General features: G+C 41.5%; 1 protein-coding gene across 2 annotated transcripts in view; it reads right to left on the reverse strand.

The window, feature by feature from the left end:
• Positions 1 to 23,158, reverse strand: part of ESRRG (estrogen related receptor gamma) — a 672,170-nt gene that overhangs the window by 170,404 nt on the left and 478,608 nt on the right. The gene's annotated exons all lie outside the window — the stretch shown is intronic.

The raw sequence follows: 23,158 nt of genomic DNA on the forward strand, positions 1-23,158 counted from the left end.
ACATTCTATAATTCTTCAGGGGCAAAGAGAAACATTTTAAAGGCAGGCGAATTTTTCATAGGGCCTTAGGATGAGTTCTTAAGTTCATTTATGGCTGAATCCTCACTGCATATGAATGAGCCAACCACCTTGAACCTGTGCTAGGCTGGGAAAGAAAGAGGAAGTTCCTACCTCTTATGGAATCTAGGACCTTACAAAGAAGACAAAGACAAAGATTTGTGTGTCAACAAATCACAACACAACTGAGTGTGATGGTTCTAGCTTCAAATCAGCCCCAGATGCCCGTGTACACACAAACATCCCCAGAGGCAGAGATCATGCTTCAGAGACTCGATGAATTCTTCACATGGGAGCAAATGATTGAAATGTGCTGTGACAAATGAATAAATGACAACATGGGGGTAAAGAAATCTTCCCAAAGCTATAGGAAAGGTGGCATTCTTATAAAAACTGCACTGTGAATGGGAAGAAAATTCATGGGTCACAAGTGTTTTCATAAATGATAGACTTCCAGCTAAGCATATAGACATGGTTTATGATGAATCCGGTATCCTTCAGCCACATGTTCTGTTTCGATATATTTGTCTTGACATATATGGATGATAACCTTGATTTCACTAAGTAACACTGGTTTATGTCTTGAAAAACAAATCAACATCGTTCTAAAGAACTTCTTTGCTGGAGGAAAACTTCTCTAATTTCCAAGCCCTCCCATTGAGTCCCTTAGTTCATTATTGTTGGCTGTGATCACCCACCCAACAGTCTTTGATCCATGTCACAGTCTACAAAGATTCTGCCCTTGAAAAACCTTCCCTGGTAGCTTTTGTACTCAATGATGAAGAAAGCATTTTATGCTAAAAATGTGCTCCACCCCCCTCCCCAAGCACCTGGGCAACACTGTTTTACATCTATTTTGGTAATGGCTCAAACATACTACTCCCAAGAGACCCTACAATCTCGATGGGGTACTTGTTTTCCTTCAATTCACGAAGAGCAGAAATGAGACAAAAGTATCTCCAGTAATAACTGCAGGCCCCTGGAACGTTAACACCAGACAGTGATTCAGAGGGGTGCATAAGTTACTGCTCACATTCTAAAATTCTCCTTTCAAACACGGAGGTTTCCTGGATTAGAGCTTGCCATTTTCCAGGCCACACTTGTTCCATGGTACCACTAGGGACCAAACTGGGCAGCCACGGATGACACGATTGGAATTCTCCCAGTTTTGTCGATAGCTGGGGAACTGAACTCAGCTTCAGAGCCAACCAGATCCATGTGGAAGCTCTGGGTTTTGAAACCAGGCTGACAGGAATGATGGAGCAATTTATAATATCTCCTGGCGGCTTTTCAGAAGGTCCTGGGCTCTGATGACTTATTTCAGAGTCTTTTGTACAATTAGTTTGCAGGCAATATAATCTTCTCACTTACTGCTTAATAGAAGCTTGCAGCAAGCTGGCGGATAGAATAACAGGGTGTATGTAAAACTCCAGCCTGGAGTGCCAGTGGATAATTTGTATATTCCTTTCAGTCACTTAATGGACTTTTACAGTTTGGCAGTGAAAGGGCTGAATGATGTGAATTAGCATGGCATCTCAAAATAAAAATATATGTCAAATCTTTACTTCCAACTTCATCTCTCGCACACAGTAATGAACCACTGGGCTTCATGGAGTTGCCAAGAGCTGTCCTCTTTTTCATATGTACAGACATCATCATTGTAAAGCCAATTTGAAAGCATCTGTATATTTCCTCCAATTGTTTTAATTTTATTAACAGAACCAAATGGCTTGAGATGACCCACAGGGCACTCCAAGTGGGGTTTATCCAATTGTTTTCCAACATTAAGTGATTTAAAAATAATGGGATTTGCCTCAGTACACAATTACAGAGCATTAAAAACATGCAGGCAATAATCTGTAGTATTTTTGTTTTAAGTGCCCAAAAGCAGAAAAAAAGAAAGAAAATCCTCTCTAGTATACGGTAGTAAAGGTTTTTCATACAGCTTCCCTTTTTTCTCTTTCTTGTGTTTAAAGCTCCTTTGTTTCTAACTCCTTTCTCCTCATTCTACTTGAAATAGAAAATATTATTATTACAGCTATAGCTTGGATTGTATAATGTGGGATAAAAACTCATTACATACTTGTGGCAAAAAAAAAGTCATAATTCCATCAATGTATATTAAATAAAGGGTGTTATCTTATTTTCAAAGAATGCACCCAAAGTTAGACTTCAAAATAAGTTGCTTAGAGATGCTCTATCTGCTCCCAGAAGACTGCTCTGAACACTTTTCGAAACTTCCTTTAAAATTGCCACAAGAGACACTTCAAAGCTATAAACTGGAGACGAAGGGGCAATCAAATGGTACTTTGCTCATATCCACCCAAAACATTTGACTGGCCTCTTTATCACAAGACATGACGCTAAATGATGGATGTCCATTACTAACTGTTAAATCTCCCCTCGAAAGTCAAAAAGACCTGTCATCACGGAAGATATTTCAAGAATCCGCCTCAAGTCTCAATGAGGATGCCCACCTCAGACAAAGACAAGGAGTGTCAGCGCCAGCCTACCTAGGGGACCCCACCTATCTGCGAAGTATAAGATGTAGCAGACAGAGGGGGGAGGAGGGAGGATCACACTTGGTCAGCAGTCACACCCAGCCCTTAGCAAAGCAGTTCCATACACAGGGTTATGCCAGAGTCCCATATGCTTTGCCTCCCTGCTGCCCCTCTAAGCCTCTACAAAGTGAGGTGGGAGATGGGCAGGTCTAGAAAAGGTATTTGATATGTGATGCTTTAAGGTTCTAGAGGACTAAATTCTGATCATCACAAATGTAATTTACAAGAGCCGTAATAGTATGTGGGCACAAACGACCTCCTTTTCACAGGGAAGCTCAGGCCCCAAATGGGAGTAGATGATGCTTTGCCTTTAAGGGAAAAGATCAAGAAAAACCCACAAGCAGACAGGTGTATCTTATTTTCTGGTCATGCCACACAACTTGTGGGGTCTTAGTGCCCTGACCAGGATTGAACCTGGGCCCCCACAGTGAAAGCTTGGAGTCCTAACCACTGGACTACCAGGGAATTCCCCAAGCAGAAAGGTTTATGAACCTCAGATACTGGGGACTAAACCACAGACTGGTTTCATCCTCCAGCGATTCGTGTTGGGAAGACCACTGAGCCTGTTAAACAATGGGTGCCAGAAATGAATGCCTCCCTGTACGTGTATATAACCACAAGATTACAATTCCCATTGCTTTCAATGAAAAATGGTTTAGTGGGAAAACGATGCTGTTAAATTGGGAAGATGATTTAGCCTTGCTTTTTTTTCAATTTAAACAAGACATACCCAGCCTCAGTTTCCCCCAAACTTGTAAACATGTTCGTTCCTTTATTGCTGTAATTGCACAACTGTTAACACCGAGCAACGTGCATGCTCATCTCAGAGAGAAGATGGGGAAGTTCTTATATGCCCACTGAAGATCCATCCTTTGCACACTGCCTTACTTATGGGGCAGGAAAGCGTCTGAGGATGAATAAGTGAGGGAAGCAGGAGAAAGGAAAGGTGGGTCTTAGTTCAAACTCCAGCTCTGCCGTTTTTGAGCTGTGTGAACTTGAACTGATCACTTTACCTTCATTACTCTCAGTTCGCTAAAGTACAAAAGAGGAATAATCATATCTGCTTTATAACATCGTAAGCATTACATGAAATATACATACAAAAATCATAGATTCTGTTCTTGCTTCTGAGAAGAATGGGAAGGGACACTGTAAAAAGGTTCCATGGATTCTGAACTATTCTCACTCAGAGACCTAAGTCTGGAATTTGGGAACAGTGTAAAAACAACCTTCCACAGATTTATGCAAGACTGGGAGAATGAATACACCATTCGCCCAGAGAACTGGAAAGAGGGTTTTGTCTTGCCAACGACTCCTGTGTACATAGCTTTATTTTACAGATACCAGGAGGAGAGGAAGAGTGTAATAATTCAAGTCATTTCTTTTTTTTTTTTTCAAGTCATTTCTTAAAGCATCAAATTGTCTATGAAGTGAATTTCCAAGATGCCAACTACCACTTCTCCTGAACATTTCCTGTCACTTCCCTGGAGCTCATAAAATACCCATCACTGGATGTAATCTGATTATAATTCAGGGCAAAACATTTGCAAAGCTCTTCAAAATCTCACCCAGCCTTATCTCTGGCCACAGTCTCAGACCAGTCCCTACCCCTTATCCCAAGCCCACCCCCTTGTCTAACACCTAGGCTGAATTCCTTCCAGTTCCTAGAAAGCAGCATTGTCTTTCCTGCTGGTTCCAGATGTGCTCCTTGTATCATTTCTTCAATGAAGCTGTCCCAAGGGCCCACAAGACTGGTGTCTAGCAGTCGTTATGGGTGTGAATAGTTCATCTCCCACTTATCTTCAAGCGAACTTTTCTCTTAGCATTCAATACACTTTATTACAATGTCTAGTGAACTGTCCACCTCCTGTCCCAACCATACAACTGTCCATTCTTTGAGGGCAGAGATTTACTCCTCTGGGTGCCCAGCGCAACGTTTTATTACCTATCAACTTGATTTTTACTGATGCTATCTCTCATTCCTTCATGCTAATGCTTAGCTCCAAACTATTGATAAAAATAAACCAAGTACAGTCAGTTAGACAGAATACAACTGATAACAACCCACCAGTAATATATCATTTGGCATAAAGCAACACAGATTTCTAGGCTATTAGATTTTGTACAAATCTCAGATTCCAGTGGGTTCAGGCTCTTGGCTTTACGTAAACCAAAGAAAGGTAAATCTGTACTGACTTGTTTATGATCACTCAACCCTCTTTACAAAGATAGTGAAAATCGCACAGTCGTGTCCGACTCTTTGTGAGCCATGAACTACATATTCCATGGAAGTCTCCAGGCCAGAATACTGGAGTGGGTAGCCTTTCCCTTCTTCAGGGGATCGTCCCAATCCAGGGATTGAACCAGGGTCTCCTGCATTGCAGGCAGATTCTTTACAGCTGAGCTACCAGGGAAAGGGCTAGTTAATTGCAGGAAACAGACCAAAACTCAAATTCCTAATATCCAGTCCAAAGTTCTTTCAATGCACCTGTTAAAACTTACATACAAATAAATGCTAAGGGTGCTGAGAACTCTTCCACGTTCTTTATGTTACATCTATGAACCCCCATTTTGCAGATGAGAGAATTAAGAGAAGAGCTAACATGGCCAGAAACACATAGCTACCAAGGGCCAGAGCCATAATTAAAACTAGGGCACTCTGGATCCAACATCTCTCCTCTTTACTGTGATGCAATGTTGCCTGACTTGAATCCTTCAAAGACATAAACTGAGTGTCATAATTGAGTGTTGCTTAGAACAGAAATGAAAAACAAAGTTCTTATCTTCGAAGAGAGTGTTTTGTGTGGCTGTTGTTGCTATTGTCGCTGGTGGGAAAGGAAATTTTGATGCCTGGGAGCAGCAGGATAGGGTGGATCTTGGCATTGTCTTGCTATTGTCAGACTTGTGGTACGTGGGCAGCTGTGGAGAGGATACGGTTGCTTTTGGAGAATGGAATCTCTCAACACCTCAGAAAGAAATCCCTCAACTCGTCTCTGTACCACTATGGTTTGTGACCAGTTTAAGTCTACAGAAACCAAACAAACCATGTCACCAGAGCAACAGGTGTCAGATTGCAAACACGCATTTTAAAGATCCCCATATCATGGGGATTGCTCATGACAGGAAAGAAACTGCCCTCCATAATCAGTAGGGTGTGCTCTGAAAAGCATCTAAAGCGGAATACCAGTATAGAATCAAAAACACGGACTGACGAAAAGGATGGAGAAGACAAATATCTCTCGTCAAAGGCATGCAGAAATTTAATGTTTTTAGCTTTCATATGACATCGTCTTGGAAAGGGCAACTGTTCTTTTGCAGTGTAGAGAACAGCCCCTATGAGATGTGTGCAGCCATTGCATCTCTGTCTTTACGCCCCTGTGGTACAGGGATCATGTCACAGAGTCTTCATAAAAGAGCTCAAAAACGACCACTGTCACCAGAAAGGTGTTATATCTGAGTTAAGCATGATTCCCCAAACTGGCTGCATTCAGTACCCAACCCCAACTTTTATGTGATCTTTCTCCACCCACCTACAAATTTTAAACAACCTTGATATGAGTCTGCCTGTGTCTCCTTTAAAAACATACAACTAAAAACAAACGAAAAGCAAAACAACAGTCTGCTAACAAAATGCTCTTGGTGAACGGAAGAAATGCTAATTAAGTCTAATGCATCCACTCTGCTTGGATGGTTTCTGTGTGCACATTTTGCAGCGGCGATTACCTAATGGTACAGAAAGTCCATGTGTCAAGCGTGGAAGGCATTAGGACCGTATCCTATGTGACAAACACAAATGACTCAAATAGGAATTTGACTTCATAACAATCTCGAGATCTTCCTTCTGCCTTCAACAAGTAAAAGCAGGCATGTGTGTGCTAGTCACTCAATAGTATCCAACTCTATGCCAACCCTTGGAATGTAGCCCGCCAGGCAAAACTACTGGAGTGGGTAGCCATTTCCTTCTCCAGGAGATCTTCCTCACCCAGGAATTGAACCTGGGTCTCCTGCATTGCAGGCAAATTCTTTACCATCTGAGCCCCCAGGGCACTTCCCAAAACAAGCATATCATTTCCTAATGCTGTCCCTAAAGTCTTTGTTCTCAAATGCTATCGGTGTGCCCTGAACTCAAAAGAGACACTGGCATTAGATTCTTCCTCCCAGATCATGTTCACATATTCAGCAAGTATATACCTATGTTCTCCAGAGCTGATATGGATTTGGGGACATCCTGCTTGACACAAGTGATGGTAACTAATCTAAATTTAAACTGTAGAAGGTGGTATAATAGTGATTCCAAGCTAAGACACTAGAGTCAAATGGGTTCAAATTCCAATTCTATCATTTCCTATCTGAGTTGGGGAAAACTTTTCAATCTGAAGTTACTTTCTTTGTAAATGAAGTCGTCATGGGACCCAGCAACGGATACCTTAAGGGGTTGCTGTGAAAATCAAATGAGATCATGTATTTTGAATGGACCAAGCAGAGGACCTGACACAGAGTAAACCTCAATTATCAACCATCATAACAATAGTGTAATGATGCTCAGGAGACGGACTAGGATGCAGGAGAAGGGCTAAGAGGGACTGGAGAAGAACCCAGGTGCTGGTCCTTAGCACAGAAGTGAGGAGAACCCTTCATGGCAAATAGATGGAGAAACAATGGAAACAGTGACAGACTTTATTTTCTTGGGCTCCAAAACTCACTGCAGATGATGACTGAAGCCATGAAATTAAAAGACACTGCTCCCTGGAATAAAAGCGATGACCAACCTAGACAGCATATTAAAAAGCAGAGACATTCCTGTGCCAACAAAGGCCCGTATAGTCAAAGCTATGGTTTTTCCAGTAGTCATATATGGATGTGACAGTTGGATTATAAAGAAAGCTGAGCACCAAAGAACTGATGCTTTTGAACTGTGATGCTGGATAAAACTCTTGAGAGTCCCTTGAGAGCAAGGAGATCAAACCAGTCCACCCTAAAGGAAATCAGTCCTGAACATTCATTGGAAGGACCGATGCTGAAGCTGAAGCCCCAATACTTTGGCCACCTGATGTGAAGAACTGGCTTATTAGAAAAGTCCCTGATGCTGGGAAAGATTGAAGACAGGAGGAGAAGGGGACGACAGAGGATGAGATGGGTGGATGGCATCACCGACTCAATGGACGTGAGTTTGAGCAAGCTCCGGGAGTTGGTGATGGACAGGGAAGCCTGGTGTGCTGCAGTCCCTGGGGTCACAAAGAGTCAGACAGGACTGAGCAACTGAACTGAACTGAGGAGATGCTGGGCAGAGAATTCCTCCTGGATGGTGCTAGGAAACCAAAAGATAGGAGCATGGTAGGTCTGTTGAACCAATTGGCACATTAGGAGACGCATAAGGCAATGTCCAAAAGGAAGTAATGACATCGTCCTAGGGGCCGGGGGTGTAGACAAGGCTGCCAGATGGAGTCACAGTCAAACAGAGAAGCCGAAAGGAGAACCAGGAGAGCTGGGACTGTGCAGTGTTCGCGCCTGAAGACTTTCCTTTGGAAATGAAAACCTGGGCAGTTAGACTGTCTGCTCAGACAGGATCTGCAGCAAAGGGCCTGACATTTCTTCCCTGGTAGCTCAGACAGTAAAGAATCTGCCTGTGATGCAGGAGACCCAAGTTGGATACCTGGGTCAGGAAGATCCCCTGGAGAAGGAAATGGCAACTCACTCCAATATTCTTGCCCGCAGAATTCTAGGGACACAGGAGTCTAGTGGGCTGTCATCCATGGGGTCACAAACATTCAGACACAACTGACCGACCTACACACACCCACAGAGGAGGAGGACCGAGGAAAACTGACAGGGGAGAGTGGGGGGCTTCCTGCTGGATGATGACGCAGGGGAGGGACGGTCCCATGCCTCTTTCAGGGAACACTCAATTCCCACTCCTTTATAAAACCGCTGGGGTCTGCCAGCTTTTTCTTAAAGGGTCAGACAGTAAAAAGCTCAGCTTTGCAGGTTCTTCAGTGTCGGGTGTGGCTCCTGTAGCAGCAGGAGGGCAGACACAGACAGCACAAGAATGGGCGCGGCTCTGTTCCCACAGACTTTTCTTTAACAGTGGATTTGGCCCCCAGGGCCTTGGTTTGCTGATCTGGGGTCCAAAACATATGGACAGAAGGCTGCAAAGATAAGAAATACTTTACAATCTATTATCCATTATTTCCTTTTTTTTTTTTTTGTGGTGGTGGGGGGGTTGGTGCAGGGGGCTTACGACCCTGTAAAGTAGCTTCAGATAATAAGTTCAGATATTAACAAAGTAGTCTCAATAAATTGATAATATCTGAGATGAACAGGTGGCAGGATGAGTTGGAGGGCTTTTACTTTAAAGATTTACAAAATTTGACATTGTTATCCACCTAAAACATAGTCTGAGGACTCTGGAGACAGAGAGGGTATTCCAGATGCAAGGAAGCAGTGAAGATGCTCTGAAAGCAAAAGAAAAAATGAAAAGGTGTAATCAAGGACAAAATCTTGGGCTGTATTTGTTCCTTTGAAGATTCTTGTGCTTGCCTCTGATCTTCCGCAAATGGAAACTATGATAATAGTATGCAATGAGAAAAAACAAATGTCAGAATATAGATTTGGGATATGCTTTCAGATTCATTCTAAAGCATTCAGAACTTAGGCTCTAAATTCTAAATTAATCCATATTTTCTTGTACTAAATTCTGTTCTTTGTAGAATTACTCAGGGATGCCCTTCTTAAAAAAAAAAAAAAGGCACATAAAAATATGAGTGTTTTTTAAAATTTTTTCAAACCAAAATTAAACAAGAGTTAATTCCAAAGAATATAACTGCTTCCTATAAACATACAGATGCATTCATATAATCACGTTTAAAAAAAATCCCTTCTGACTAGCACTCATCATAAGAAAAAAAAATGGATTCTGACCTGCCCTCTGTTGTGGGCACAAAGTTTAGTAAATGGACAGTTATCCTTACATCAAGATAGGAGGGGGAAATAAGCCTCTTTTCTCCTGAACTCAAGAAGAGTCTGGGAAGTGTTATCAGTGGTAAGTGTACAATTTTAGGATCCATCTAAGACCAGCAACTAAAAATCTAGTGGCAAAACGATTTCAGCAGATAAAGTCCAGGGAATGGACACAGAAAACTGATTCGGTGGAACTGAAGACTTGGACTCTCAAACTACATCTTTAGGGGATTTGGGAAAATGAATGATAAAAAATTAGATATTTTTAAGACTTACTTCTGACTGTCTTCTTTTTACAAACCTTTAACATCTAATCATAGCTGAAAATATTCTTAATTCCCCATTTTTATTGTATTTTAACAACTTAATGGAAAATTTTGCCCATGAACTAAAATCTCTTAAGGAAAATTCAGTCTAGAATTATTCCATGCTTGAAAATATTTTAAAATATACAAGGCAGATTAATAAGGGGGTTAACAGCTCAGGCTCTGAGTTCAGACTGGGACCCAAGTGTGTTTGGATAATTCCTTCTCTGTCCCTGGTAATGAAGTTTATAGATGCTCCACATCTATAAATAATAGTGATATTACAATGGTAGTATCTACCCTAATGGAATGATGGAAGGATGAAATAAGATAATTAATGTAAAACACTTAGAATAATGTGTGACAAATTTTAAAAATGAATATATTATTATTATGAAAAATTAACAAAAATTTCATACATTACTGGTATAAAGGCATTGCACTCAATTTGAGAGGGTGAAACCAGCTGTTTACATTGTCCACATATGGACAATTACTTATGGTTAGGCTTTGGTAGCTAAAAGATAGAGAAACTTCAAAAAAAGAACTTTAAATTTGGGAAGCATCTGAAACACCTCAAAATGTTTAAACATGCACCTTACATTCATGAGGATGGTACCAAAAAAAAAAAAAAAGAACAAGCGTTGTAGAGGATACAGAGAAATTAGAACACTTGTGCACTGTTGGTGGGAGTGCAAAATGGTGCAGCATCTATGGAAACAATATGGAGGCTCCCCCAAAAAATTATAAATAGAACCACCATATGATCTAGCTATCCTGCCTCTGGGCATTTTATCTAAAAAACTGAAAGCAGGATCTTGAAGAGATATTTGTACAACCATGTTTATTACATCATTCTTGGCAATAACCGAGAGGCAGAAATAACCTAAGGTCCACTGATGAATGAATGGAAGAAGAAAATGTGGTATGTAAATATAACAGAATATTATTCAGCTCCTAAACAACAACGGGACTTCCCTGGCAGTCCAGGGGTTAAGAATCCGCCTTCCAATGTAGGGGATGTGGGTTCAGTCCCTGGTCAGGGAACTGAGACCCCACATGTGGAGGTGGGCGTGGGGAGGGGAGACTAAGCCTGCACAATACTGAGCCCGTGTGCTCAGAGTCACAAGCCCACACGGAAATGCAAGGAAACATCCCTCACGCCTCAGTGAATATCCTGCCTGCTGCATAAGACCCGACCGAGCCAAATAAATCAATATTAAAAAAATAAATAAATGAAATTTAAAAAGGAACTCCTACAGCATGGATAAACTGAGGGTAGTATGCTAAGTGAAACATACCAGTCACAAAAAGATAAATATGACATGATTCTGCCTATAGGGGGTACTAAAGTAGTTAAACTCATAGAAACAGAAAGTAGAATGGTGATCACCAGGGGTTGGGGGGAGGGAAAAATGGGGAGTTGCTACTTAATTGGTATAGAGTTTCATTTCTGCAAGATGAGATCATGTTGGCTAGCTGTTGTACAACAAGGTACATACAGTTCGCGCTAAAGTAACTAAAGTATCCTTAAAAATGGTTAAGATGAAAAACTTTAAGTTTGATACTATGTTATGTACACCTTATGTTATGCTTTTTACCACAAAAAGAAGTAAATTAAAAATATATTGGAACAGCATTTATTTTAAATATAAACTTATATTTACTTTTGGTATACATCAGAATACTTTACCAACATCCATTACCTAATTTTAATTTCATTTAAAATTCTGAAATGGTCTAAGAGGAGACCAGTTACCAGGCTTTAACACTGTTGAATTCTAACAACTTCAAGCAACTTCAAAGAGAAAGCTAATTAATGCCCTAAGTATACTTTATCACTTCTAAGATGTTATCTAAATTTATCAAGTAATATATCAGAAAAATGAACAACTGCCTTGGGCTTTACCAGTAAAGAAAAAAAAAAAAAAATTCTGACCCAAGTCACTGACCCTGTCATTCCTCACAACCTGCCTCACTGTTTCCAGAACCTGAATTCTCACAAGTAACAAATCATCAGATTCAAATCATATTGAGACATAGACTGCTGCAACTAAATACCAAAAGAGTGACCCACGTTTGCATCAATAGGAATTTCAGACAACAGAACTCTCATCACATTTTTTTGTTGCTGTTTCCTTTCCTATCCTAAGGATGAACATTTTGACATACCCTAACTGGATTTTCCCTGATAGCTCAGATGGTTAAGAATCTGCCTGCAATGAGGGAGATCCGGGTTTGATCTCTGGGTCAGGAAGATTCCCCTGAAGAAGGGAATGGCTACTCACTCCAGTCTTCTTGTCTGGGAAACCCCATGGACAGAGAAGCTTGGGGTGGGGGGTCACAGTCTGTGGACTGGCAAAGGGTCAGCCACGGCTGAGAGACTAACACTAACTAGATTTAGGGCTTCCCCGGGGGTTCAGTGGTAAAGAATCTGCCTGTTAATGCAAGCGACTCAGGTTCAAGCCCTGGGTTGGGAAGATCCCCTGGAGGAGGAAATGGCAACCCACTCTAGTATTCCTTACCTGGGAAATCCCGTGGACAGAGAAGCCTGTTGGGCTATAGTCCATGGAGTCACAAGAGACTTGGACGTCACTTAGCAATTAAACAACAACTGGATTTCAGTTCAGTTCAGTTGCTCAATCGTGTCCGACTCTTTGCAATCCCATGACCTGCAGCACGCCAGGCCTCCCTGTCCGTCACCAACTCCCAGAGTTTACCCAAACCCATGTCCGTTGAGTCGGTGATGCCATGCAACCATCTCATCCTCTGTCATCCCCTTCTCCTGCCCTCAATCTTTCCCAGCATCAGGGTCTAGTCAGAACCAATTCTGAATTTATGGGGAAAAAGGTCTTATCATGTAATTACTTTAATATATGTTAAAACGTGCATTTTGAAAAATATAAGTACAATGTACCATTCCTATTATTTGTCCTCAAGCATTTAATAGGATGCTCTGTAGATGAGGGCCAGTTGTTCTGTGAGGGAAACAGCCCTATTTGTCAGGGTTTGGTTCTGAGTAAGAGAAAACCTGGAGGAAAGAATGAAAGCTATGTTAAGACAGGTATTGATATCTTTGCTTGAGAGTTTATCTTGTCATCAAAGAACAGCCTCTAGCCTCCTCATCAAAACAGTCATCAGATAGTACTAGACTTGAGTGCAAATCCAGTGATCTGCAAAGTATCAGCCACACCCCATTACCTAAGGAGGCCCATCACAGATGCAAAAATCCACCTGGCTAACAAACAGGAAAGTGAGATTTTTTTAAAGAATTAATTGGAACTTATCCATGAAGTCCTTTAGACTTCTTGTAAACAACACAAACTTCCTTCTCACCAGTGACTTGCCAGGAAAACTGTGTGGAGTGCTGGCAGGTGTTGGGGATTTGCCCATGGTAGGCTGGGACAGGGAAGGATTGTTTGTTGTTGTTTAGTCGCTGGTATCCAACTCTGCCTCCCCATGGATTGCAGCCTGCCAGGCTCCTCTGTCCATGGGATTTTTCAGCCTAGAGTACTGGAGCGGGTTGCTATTTCCTTCTCCAGGGGCTCTTCCTGACCCAGGGATCAAACCCAAGTCTCCTGCACTGGCAGGTGAGTTTTTTACCATTGAGCCACCAAGGAAGCCCAGGGGAAGAGAATTACTCACCAACAAATTCCCTGGAAGAAATGGGAATGCACGTGCTTCCTCTCCCATAAGAAAGTAATTGAGTCAGGGACAGGTAAAAATGGATGGCCCAGGTGGATCAGGACACTGGAATCTCAGAGGGTACCGGGGTCACGCCAGCTCCACCCACATCCAGCACCAAGGAGCTCCTCTCCTTCCTGGCTGCTATTATTACTTCTGAGGATGCTAGCTCAGGTGAACCCGGGGAAATGGATTTTATTTTCTGAGTACAGAAGGTTTTATTCAAGAAAATAAAGTTTATGAAAATTCAAGAAAGAGAGCACAGCCTCTCAAATGCACACATAAAGATAATCCAGAATAACATTCTTATTTTTCTGATTCTATCATGAAGGCCATATCACAGTAGAATCAATGAAGAATATATTAATATTACAGATACATTAGGAATTTAAAGTACAAAAACAGAAATAAGTTTAAAAAGTTACTAACAAGTTTGTACTTTCATCTTAACTGTTGCACTTTTAAGATTAGTGATATTACTACTACAAAGTGTATTTCTTAATGAATAAAAATAAAATGTAATTTACCAGAGGGTCATAAAATACATGTAGCTTCTCAACAACTGTGAAATAACATAGTAAAAGGGTGGGGGGGTCACTTATTTTGCAGATATACTGCCTAGGAAAGTGAATTTTGTCAGCCTAAGTTGACTAATTATCCAATCCCACTAATTTGACAGTTAACTACAGTTGGACTTTTTATCATGGCATTAAAAAGTTTCATTACAAACTCTTTTTCTCCTTGAATGCCACCGACACATACTCCTTACATGAGATGGGTTCTTATCTACCGTCACCCAACTGGAAAATACATCCTTTCAGGAGGTTAAAATAATATGTTGATTTTAAATGACTTCCAAAATACAGTAACATAATGCAATGTGCTTAATAAACATGTAAATGACACCAGAGATGCTGGTGTTGCAAATGTGAGCTCCTAACATCTGAAGGACAAAAAAACAGTGAGGCTCATTACATTTTCTTCTCTTTTCCTTTCCTTGATCAAAGACCAACTATGCAATTTATTCTCTGAAAATAAACACTCTTATTTTATACAACCAAGATCCAACTTTTTGTCAGTTACTCTAAATGCTACTTTATTTTCATTTACATTGATTCATGTATATGTCATCGGGAGCAGTGAAAAGAGGCTAGAAAATTCTGATTCCTAGGAAAAAAAAAATTCTGAAAACTGAAGTAAAAGACCAAAAAGATCATGGTAGAGAACTTGATTTCAATGTAAATAAATAACATGCAAGCAAAAGTCCTCTGAAATGAAAATTTTGGTAATCAATGTTGCCCACATGGAAGATGAAACGAGGGTGTTTACCTAAATTCTGGCCAGCTTTCAAATATAGCCCTAGGTCTGTTTTTGTGTGACTGACTCCAAGCTCAGATTGGTTTTTATATTCTTAAACAGCTTAAAAAGTAAAACAAAGCAAAACCTGAATAAGTGAAAGGGAAAGTATAATGACCTACAAAGTGAAAGGAAAGTGAAGTCGCTCAGTCGTGTCCGACTCTTTGCGACCCCATGGACTGCAGCCTCCCAGGCTCCTCCGTCCATGGGGTCTTCCAGGCAAGAGTACTGGAGTGGGGTGCCATTGCCTTCTCCAGGGGATCTTCCCAACTCAGGGATTGAACTCGAGTCTCCCACATTGCAGGCGGACGCCCTACCCTCTAAGCCACCAGGGAAGCCCTAATGACCTCCAGAACCTAAGATATTTACTATCTGTTTTATTATCTGGTCCTTTATAGAAGAATTTTGTTGCCCTTAGCTCTTCACCAACCTCAGAAATTATGACAATTTAGGCCAATTCCTAAAAGTCTGAACAACCCATGAAAAAAGAATCACCACTCACTTACCCTGAGAAGTGGGCCCACTGTTTCCTAAAACATCTATTCACATAACATTCTCTACCCATGGAGAAAGTCTTTGATACTGAGTTTTACTATTAAAAACACTGAAGCTAACAATTAAGATAACAGGAGAAAGATTACTTCTCAGTTCTTCTCATTGATAACTTGGCCACATTCATACATTTCAAAAAATCAGACAACACTGGCATCAAAGGCAAGGAAAAGTGGAAAAAAGCAATTAAACATAACAAGAGCAAGCTCTGAGTTAAAGCAAATTGAGGTTTAAAAAATATTTCTTTTGAAAATATTACCTCCATATTTAACAGTGCAAACAAACTAATAATCACTGAGGTTCATCAGGATGGTTTAGGTATTTTTATATTACTTTGGATTTTAATTTAAAAACATACTAGTTTTAAAGCTGCCATTTACAAACTGAAGAAATTCTTTTCTCTAAATGCTGTTTGAGTTAAACAGATAATACCCGATTATTTTCCACGGGAAGGTTCAAATGATGTACAGACACTCAATTTGTAAGTTATTTCCTCCAGTGCTGCAAATATTCTATTCTAAGACTAAAATAGCACAGGAAGGCAAAGAAAATGCTACCTCCAGGAAAGAGCCTCTAGAACTAGGCAGCCGGCTTCAGGAAGGAGTCAGCAATTCAGGATGGAAAAGAATAGCATTTGCATAGGCTGTGCCCAGACACCTTTAGCAGATGCCTTGCAGGCAAATTCCTCCTCTTTAAAGCCTGTTTAAGGTGGGATTTAAGGCTCTTATCAATATCACCTTTAGACTCAGACTAGGAGGGCCCCCACCTGAAGGCTCCAGGCTTTAGAAAGCATCAAGGTGGGAGCCCTTCCACAGCCAAAGAAGAAAACCACTCCCAGATCCACCCCTTGTATACTTGTATACCTGGGACTCCCGAATTCCTGGGATAGACCTCCACAAGGCCCATTCCAGGGAACCTCTCCCCTGGGTCCCTCCCCTGGAAGGTGGCTTGGCCTGGACCTCAGTTCTGGTGTGCACGTTACACAGTCCGTGCATGATCAAGGTGTAGCTGTCAGGAAGGGGTGGGTGGGCCTCGGACATGGGGGCAGGGGCATGCTGATATACCAGACAGGATGCGAGGCTGGGGCGAAGGGAGAGACATGGCCTGCTGCAGGAAACGCTGGCTCTCCTTCTATCGCTTCTTCCTGATACAAAACACACGAATCTAAGAATTAAAAATGCCAAGCTGGCCGCTCAGGCCACGATGAAGGCATATTTGCTAAATAGGAGAACAGAACATATTTGACTTGGTGGAGGTGGTTTAGTTGCTTCAGTCGCGTCCGACCCTTGAGACCCTGCGGACTGTAGCTCCCCAAGCTCCTGTGTCCATGGGATTTCCCAGGCAAGGATACTGGAGTGGGTTGCCCTTTCCTTCTCCAGGGGATCTTCCTCAGGGATACAGGTGGTCTCCTGCATTGCAGGCGGATTCTTTACTGACTGGGCCACAAAAGAACCCCCTTACCAGTTTATTGTCTTGATTTATAAACATTAGATATTTACATACACAGTATATGGGTGCCCACTGTCCCCCCATCTCAGAGCCCATGGATATCTGCAGTGGACTTGGTTTTCATGACAGTCACTCTTATACCTCACGCTGCAAAGATATTCTGGGTTTTTTTTTTTTTTTAATTTCCTAAATCTCACATTTAAAGCTTAACTGGGATACTTTAAGTTACAAGACTCAGGCTCCCTTTTTGATTTACCTAGTTTTCCATCCACGGGGGGGGGAAAAAATTGATCACCATAAAACTATATAAAACCAATCAAATTTCCAATCAGCCCACCAAAATGCCTCCTAGTCTAAAACAGTGCTATTGTGAGGAATGGTTACAGGAAGAGAAGGTTTGTTATCAGAACAGAAGGGTGGGGAGCTGTGAGCTGAGAAGGGTGCAGGTCCTTCTAGCTTATCATCAAAGACAGCTCTTCGTCCTAGAGTACTGGCCTGCCCAGCGCTTTAGTATCCCAGTCACACTGTCAGTATCAACCAGAGCCCATCATTTACTGAGCGCTCACTATGGGTCAGGCACTGTGACAGTCCCTCATTTAGCCCTTACCACCTGTGTGGACCACAATAAACTGTGGAAAATTCTGAAAGAGGTGGGCATACCAGACCACCTGACCTGCCTCTTGAGAAACCTGTATGCAGGTCAGGAAGCACCAGTTAGAACTGGACATGGAACAACAGACTGCTTCCAAATAGGAAAAGGAGTTACGTCAAGGCTGCATATTGTCACCCTGCTTATTTAACTTATATGCAGAGAACATCATGAGAAATGCTGGGCTGGAAGAAGCACAAGCTGGAATCAAGATTGCCGGGAGAAATATCAATAACTTCAGATATGCACATGACACCACCCTTATGGCAGAAAGTGAAGAGGAACTAAAAAGCCTTGTTGATGAAAGTGGAAGAGGAGAGTGAAAAAGTTGGCTTAAAAATCAACATTCAGAAAACTAAGATCATGGCGTCTGGTCCCATCACTTCATGGGAAATAGATGGGGAAACAGTGGAAACAGTATCAGACTTTATTTTTCTGGGCTCCAAAATCACTGCAGATGGTAACTGCAGCCATGAAATTAAAAAACGCTTACTCCTTGGAAGGAAAGTTATGACTAACCTAGATAGCATATTAAAAAGCAGAGACATTACTTTGCCAACAAAGATCCATCTAGTCAAGGCTATGGTTTTTCCAGTGGTCATGTATGGATGTGAGAGTTGGACTGTAAAGAAAGCTGAGTGCCGAAAAATTGATGCTTTTGAACTGTGGTGTTGGAGAAGACTCTTGAGAGTCCCTTGGACTGCAAGGAGATCCAACCAGTCCATCCTAAAGGAGATCAGTCCTGGGTGTTCACTGGAAGGACTGATGCTAAAGCTGAAACTCTGATACTTTGGCCACCTCATGTGAAGAGCTGACTCATTGGAAAAGACCCTGATGCTGGGAGGGATTGGGGGCAGGAGGAGAAGGGGACCACAGAGGATGAGATGGCTGGATGGCGTCACCGACTCGATGGACATGAGTTTGAGTAAACTCCAGGAGTGGGTGATGGACAGGGAAGCCTGGCGTGCTGCGATTCATGGGGTCACAGAGTCGGACACGACTGAGCGACTGAACTGAACTGAACCTGTGAACGGGAGGCATAGAGAAGTTACCGCCTCTCAGCAGTTAAGTGGCTAAGACTTGAACCTGGCTGTACATGAATTCAAAACCCATTTGAGAATGAATATCTTTAAAAAAATTATCCCCTACTTTTTAAATATAAAATTTCTTTTTAAAAGGGTGGATGTCATATTTCTAGCACAAGAATAAATGGTTGAAAATGGTTCTATTAACCATATATCTAGTAAACATAATATATGTAATATAATATATATTTTTGTATAGAAATAAAATCTTCTGAGGATTAGTGTTTTATAAATTAAATAATGAAATATACATTGAGTTTTGGGATATAAAGATATTTTCCTTCTCTTATCTCCTTAATAAGAGTCCAGGGAAAACTCTTAATGATACAAAAAAAAAAAACCCACACATACACAAAAATTTTCACTCATTTATGCATCGAGGCCAAAGGTAGAATTAGAAAATAATCAGAAAAATGATATCACACACAAAAATGAATAAGCTTAGAAAATGACAATGAAATCATTGCTGCCATTGTAATGCTGTGTGATAAAAGAACTGTCAAAAGCCTCTGAAAAGTTTTTTATTCAGCAGAAAAGAAAAAAGATAAAACCAACTAAAACCTTCCAAAACTTCTGACTTTTACCTAAGTGCTGACCTAATTCAATAGCTTTCCAATGATAACTTGAAAACAGCCAATAAATAAAATATTCTTTTCTGGTGGAAAATATTCGTTTCTCGTTGACTTTCACTGAAATCTATGATTAATGGCCTCTCACAACCAGAATAACCACATTCAGCTTTGACAAGAACAAGTCTCATTACTTTTCTTAAGATGTGCTCCAGATATTTGTTCTTTTGGCTCTAAATTTAAGCATGTTGCTCAACTTTTAAAATGTATTACATATTGGATAACCAATCTTAAATTATTATAACAAGAAATAAAAATTCTAAAGTGGCAATATTCCCTGTGACTATGGCTTTGAATATACATATCCCTTAGTCAAATCAGTGAGAGCATGCTGAACCAGGAAGCCACACTTACATAATGCCTTGTTCCTATGGGTTGTGAGACTGCAGAAAGACTTGCTCTTAAGGGAAGTTGCATAATCATTTCTTATTCTCCAGGAGAGCTTCAAGGGAGGGAAAGGCAGAGACTACTATCTGTCAAGGATAATTTGGCTGCAATGCTGCCTCAAGACATGAGAATGGATGTCACGGTCCTTTCCACATCAGAATGAGCATCTCTGATGATGCAACGGATTCGGGCCACTTTCAACATCTTCCCAGTTGCATCACTATCAATCGTTGGCCGCAGTAAGGAGGGGCTGTTCCAATCTCCCTTACAATTACCACCCTAATTATTACATTACACTTTCACAATTTAATCCCTTTATTTGCCTCACTGCCTTTTTGGGGCTAAGTAAGCACCACGGCAGGATGCCCGCTGATGTAGCTAGCAGGATGGCAGGGGAGCTGGAGTGCCTCCCAGCTGCCGGCTACAAGCACAGCCAGGTGGGCGAGTCCAGAGTCTAATCTGGACAGTGACATGTCTGTCTCCTGCTCAAAATCCTTGGAAGTTGCTCTTTCCAATATGGAGTAGAACTGAGCACTAACACGTCAATGCCAAGAACCACCCTGTGCTCCACCCTGGGAAGCTTTTGGTAGCATTTCATCATCTAAGGAAGAAGCAGCAACAGAATTCCAATTGCTCTATTCCAGGGATCTCTGGTTAGTAACTACCACATGACTATTAATAGTTCAGCAACAGAATTTCTTTCTTTCTTTTTTTTTAAACAACTGTCAGGACATGTTTGCACATAGTCAGTGGTCCTATCTTTAGGACAACATACTGGAAAACATACTGAGGACCAAGTTGTTTAATACTGCCCCCCAACCAAAAACTTTGGTATTCCCTCAAGGCTGGAGACATTTATAGGAAGAATTTACCTCAATCCACAAACCACTGGGAACCAAGCTTTCAGAAAACGTGGCTAAACTGAATCTCAAACCAATACACTGCCAGGCCCACAGGAGATTCTGAGTCAATATTTGTTGACCCCAAGTCAATAGTTAGACCCCGAGTTGTGTAAACGGAATTAACAAAATCAAATTACTAACATTTTAAATTTGAGATGCTCTGGAGCATCCATATTCTAATATTGTGGGGCGATGGCTGCTAAGAACCCCCAAATTTGAAGTGTTTTCCTTCTCAAGTTTTGCAATCTAGTAAGTAGGCTGAGGGGGTACCAGTGGTGAAGAATCCACTGCCAATGCAGGAGACATAAAAGAGGCGGGTTCGATCCCCGGGTCAGGAAGGAGGAAACGGCACCCCACTCCAGCATTCTTGCCAGGAGAATCCCATGGACAGAGGAGCCTGTCAGGCTGCAGTCCATAGCGCTGCAAAGAGGCAGACATGACTGAGCATCTGAGCACGTGAGTAGGCTGAAGGGCTTCCCTGGTGGCTCAGTGGTAAAGAACTTGCCTGCCAATGTAGGAGATGCAGGTTCGCTCCCTGGGTCAGGAAAATCTCCTGAAGGAGGCGATGGCAACCCACACCAGTCTTCTTGCCTGGGAACCCACGGACAGAAGAGCCTGGCAAGCTACAGTCCGTGGGGTCGCAAAAGAGGCAGACATTACTTACCAACAAAGCAACAACAGCAAGAAGGCTGAAGAAATATATTCAAATGCCCCAAAGTGAGAGGAAGCTTTGCATACAGACCATCATTGTTTTTACTTACTCACTTTACATGTGATTTTGTATTTCATTTTATCCAGAAGCATTCCTTGAGGTAGGTCTTAATGCCTTCAGTTTATAGATGAGAACAAAGGAAATAAAGATCTAGTGGATGAAGGATTTTTGTAAGAAAATGCTAATAAAATATGGCAATGATGATCCATTAAATATGAAGATACAGCTAGGAAAATATTTAGGTAACTCATACGTACTCACACTAACTTGGCTTGTGTTCTTCAGTTAAATCTACAAAAGGCTATGAAAAGATGAGGCTGAAAGATCCATTCTATTATATTAGTTACAATTTCTTGAACAACTACGCACTTTAACTCTTTAACTGCGTATTCATCAGCCATACATCAAGGAAACAATCATGCGATGGACAACACAAAAGCAAGTGGGAGATGGAACCACCTGTTCCACTAAGGACACTCACTATAGTTTTCATTGCACCTGGGTGAGACTTGCTCTTAAAAGAAAGGGTAGAAGATAACTCTGTGCCCATAAAGGGCTTCAGAATCACCTTTTGTTGGAAAAGTTAGAAGGATTAGAGTTTAACAAACATCGTCTCTTTTGCGCTTTAAAAACCAGGAAGCATGTCACAGTTATTAAACTAATTCCAGTTATGTCCGACAAGAGACCAGTAGATGACAAAGGAGAGTTGCCAGCACTAAATCAGCAGCAACATGGTAACGGGGCTGTGGTTCCCAAACTCGGAAAATCAGTCACCTGGAGGGCTTGGCAAAGCACATATTGCTGGGTCCACCCCCGGGGATGCTGATGGAGGTAATCTGGGATGCAGGATGGGAATACTCTGCCTTTCTAACAAATCCCTCAACGATGCTGATTTCCTGAATCAGAGCTCATGCTTTGAGAAACACTGCTACAGAACACAGCACAGTACAGGGCAGTGGTTCTTAACCTCCGTTTTACCTGAAGCATTAACTAGGAAGCTTTCAAAATCCCCACTTGCCCTGGCTGCACCCAAGGCCAATTAATTCTGAATTTGGGGGTATGAGCCCAGATATCAATATTATTTTACATCTCCAGGTGACTCCAGGGAGCCTGCAAGGTTGAGAACCACTGATACTTGAGAAGACACACTTGCATCCATAACTGATTAAGAAGATAACATTTTGGGTTTGGTTTGGTTTTGGCCACACCACAAGGCTTGTGGGCGCTTGGTCTCCCCACCAGGGATTGAACCTGAGCCGTCAGCAGTGAAAGCACAGAGGCCTTAACCACTGGACCACCAGGGAATGCCCAGAAGATACATTTCCTATATCACCGAGCAGAATAGAATCACTGGCGTGCTAGAGGCCCTCAATAAACAAAGATTCTTTCCTTCCTCTATTTTCTTTAAAGTGTACCACAAAGGATACAGATAGGTGCAATGTCATTTTCTGTAAGGATATGTATAGCTATAGCTTTGAAAAGGAGTTGAGTTTTGTACTTGTGGATTCCTGGTTTAAAGGTCACAAACAAATTTCAACCATAGTTTCTACATTTTTTTGTGGGAAATAACACTGCCATTTGTAAATCTGGAGATCTATGAAGTTTTGGTATGTCATATATGTTGGAGGCATATTTTATAATTAGATATAGTTTGGTAGTTTTTTATATGAATTCATTAAAAAGGTGGGGAAAGTGTGTCTAACCACAGGAAAAGAAGTAAGGCCATAGAAAATTAAATTTGTCTCGAGCGGTGATTCTCAAAGTGTAGTCCCTGGACCAGCAATAGCAGCATCATCTGAAAATCTGTTAGAAATATCAATTCTCACACTCCTACCCAAGACAGAGCTAATGAATCAGAAGCTCTGGGAGTGGG

The sequence above is a fragment of the Dama dama genome, chromosome 14 (assembly GCF_033118175.1).
Source record: "Dama dama isolate Ldn47 chromosome 14, ASM3311817v1, whole genome shotgun sequence".
Taxonomy (NCBI): domain Eukaryota; kingdom Metazoa; phylum Chordata; class Mammalia; order Artiodactyla; family Cervidae; genus Dama; species Dama dama.